The sequence below is a fragment of the Myxocyprinus asiaticus genome, chromosome 24 (genome assembly GCF_019703515.2).
Source record: "Myxocyprinus asiaticus isolate MX2 ecotype Aquarium Trade chromosome 24, UBuf_Myxa_2, whole genome shotgun sequence".
NCBI classification, from domain to species: domain Eukaryota; kingdom Metazoa; phylum Chordata; class Actinopteri; order Cypriniformes; family Catostomidae; genus Myxocyprinus; species Myxocyprinus asiaticus.
In genome coordinates, this window is record NC_059367.1 from 296542 (window position 1) to 300000 (window position 3459).

Sequence of the window (3459 nt, forward strand, 5' to 3'; positions counted from 1 at the left end):
GTAGTCCAGTCTAGGTATGACAAGTGACTGAACAAGCAGTTGTGTGGCATGTTCAGAGAGGAAGGGTCTTATCTTCCTGATATTGTAGAATGTAAATCTACATGATCGTGCTGTCTTTGAGATGTGATCTGTGAAATTTAGTTGGTTATCGATGGTTACCCCCATGTACCTGAATGATGGGTCCCAGTGATGTTGTGTATATGGAGAAGAGAAGTGGCCCAAGCACTGAGCCCTGAGGTACCCCAGTAAGTAGCTGATGTGACTTGGATACCTCACCTCTCCAGGCTACCTTGAAGGACCTACCTGAGAGATAGAAATTAAACCAGTCAAGCACAGTTCCTGTGATGCCCAGAGTAAAGAGGGTGGAGAGTAAGATCTGATGGTTGAATGTGTCAAAGGCTCTAGAAAGGTCCAGCATAATCAGGACAGATGATCTGGATCCAGCTTTCGCCTGTCTCAGCGACTCGGTGGAGTGTCCACTTTTGAAGCCTGACTGATTGTCATCCAGCAGCTTGTTCTGTGAGAGATGGGCAGAGATCTGATTGAAAACTGCCCTTTCAAGTGTTTTCGCCATGAATGGGATGAGAGAGACTGGTCTGTAGTGTTCTATTTGTGTGGGGTTAAGTGTGGGTTTCTGAAGCAGCGGGGTTACTCGAGCCTGCTTAAATGTAGTGGGAAAAGTGCCTGTAAGTAAAGATGTGTTCATTATGTGTGTGAGTGCAGGTTGGATGGACAGAGAAATGGCCTGGAGAAGGTGAGAAGGAATGGGGTCAAGGGAACAGGTGGTGGGGTGGTTGGAGAAGAGGAGTTTAGAGACCTCAGTGTCAGTCAGAGGAAAGAACATAGAGACAGAAGAGTTGCATACAGGAGGTGGGTGTTTGACAGGGTGTGGTGCTGAGATTGTATTGCTGATGGCTGTAACCTTCGTATAAAAAATGTGGTGAAGACATCTGCTGTCAGTGATGTGTCAGGTGGTGGAGGGGGAGGGCAGAGGAGTGCGTTGAATATTCTAAATAAGTTGCGAGTGTCTGTGGTGCTGTTGATCTTGTTCTGGTAATAGGAAGTTTTTGCAGATTTAACGTTATCTGAAAAAGTTGCAAGCAGAGATTGATACTTACCTAGATCTGCTGGATCTTTAGATTTCCACCATTTCTATTCACATCATTATTGTTCAAAGCTTTACTGTGTTAGTACCACGGTACAGTGATGATATCAGATGGTACTGAATGATAAACAAATTAATGAACTGTAGTATTTACTTGGAATATCATGCTATTAACATGGTACTGTATCCAAATTAAAAACACATGCTACTGGTACTTTTTGTGACTTGCTGTCATTGTATTTAGTATAGATTGATGATGTTTTTAGTCACGTTACGGAGTGCAGCAGAACACACTCAACAATGTCCTGTGGCGCTGTTTACTGATATATTCCATCTTAATCTGTTGGCGGATCTGTCAGCACCGCCCGCAATATGTTTGACAATTCTTTCATAAAGAGCTTTAAGAGGACGATCTAAAAGTATTTCAGCAATGGTTCTTTAGGGTTTATAGACTGGACTGAGAGTTCATGACACAGCAACACTAGTGCTTTATTAAAAGATTTACATTTAATGTATGTATCTGACTTAGAGTGACTTAAACAGGTGTTTACTTTAATTTTTAGCAATCAAATATTCAGTTGTTATGAGAGTTTTTGTTTCTGATTGTGAGGTCACTGATTAAATGCATCAGTGTTTGAATGTGAAAAGAGCTTTTCTGTGTCTCTGAATCTGCATCACTCATTAATGATTCATTTTAAAGCGCATCATATAAAAATAAAAAATACATTCAGGAGTGATGAAAACTGCAGCGACGAGAAACAGGCAAATCTGTGATTTTCCCCTCAGTGTTTTAACATTAGCCTAGATCTGTCACAACACTTAGCGCTCACATTAACCCTTTATTACTGACACACACACACACACACACACACATGCTCACACGCTCACACGCACACTCACACACACACACACAAACACACACACACACACACACACACGCACAAACACTCACACACAGACACACACTCACACGCACAAACACACACACTCACACACACACACACACACTCACACACAGACACACACTCACACGCACAAACACACAAACACACACACTCACACACACACATAAACACACACACACACACACACACACACACACGCACACTCACACACACACAAACACACACACACACACATACACACACAGACACACACGCACAAACACTCATACACACACACACACACACACACATACACACACACACACACTCACACACAGACACACACTCACATGCACAAACACACAAACACACACACTCACACATAAACACACACACACACACACACAGACACAAACACACACTCACAGACAAACACACATGCACACATCTAAAAGAGTCAGAATCATCATGTGGATTTAATGTTCTTCAGACATTTGAACAATAATATTTTGAATCAGTGTTGAATGTCTGTTGTGATCATATTTCATCAAGATCACGATCACCCACATGAATATTAGTTCAGTATGTCGTTCATCTCCAGCGGCTGATTCTACAGATAACGTCCCCTTGAACTCTTCGTTAAATATGATAATGTTGTCTCAATGTTAATGTGACCTGACACAAAACTGTCCCAGAGACTCACACTCACTCTAACAGGAAACAGATTCATGATCGTTCAGTGTCTCATAATAACAGTGTTAAAGATTGTTTATGTTTTTCACCTGTTGTTTCAGTCAGAATGAGACTTTGTGTTCATCATGTCATCTGTACATCAGCATGAGTGACATGTGTTTACAGTTTTATGTTTATTATTATCATTGTTGGGTAACTTATTCAATATAGGAATCCACCACAAATTACAAAATACTCCTGTAAAATTGTAATCAGATTGATTAATTTAGGGTAATCACAGTACTAATTACTTTTAAGTTACTTTCTAAAACAATTTTCACAGAAATATTAGTTTTTCTGCTCAACAAACTAAATAATGTCAGTATTTCCTCCTGGTTAATTGTTGTCTCTTCAGCTGTGTGAACATATTATAAATGTATTCTACGTGTTATTTTAGAAATATGTGTAACTCAAGTAATGTACTTCAAAGTTATTCACTTAATTGAAAGTCAGTAGCTGTAATGTGACTGCAAGAATTTCAATTGTAATGTGCTACAATATTTTTTAATGTGAAATTAATTAGATAACAGTAACTAATTACTTTGTAATCAGATTACACCCAACACTGATTATTCTATTGGTCAAACCCTTCAGTCACATGATCACAAACCACTTGTTTACTCATGACATTTTATGCAAAGACAATCTGTATAAATCATCTAACACAAGCAGATCATTCCTTCATTCAGCTGTTGAATGTTACAACATTTCATTTGATACATTAACTCAGTTTTATCA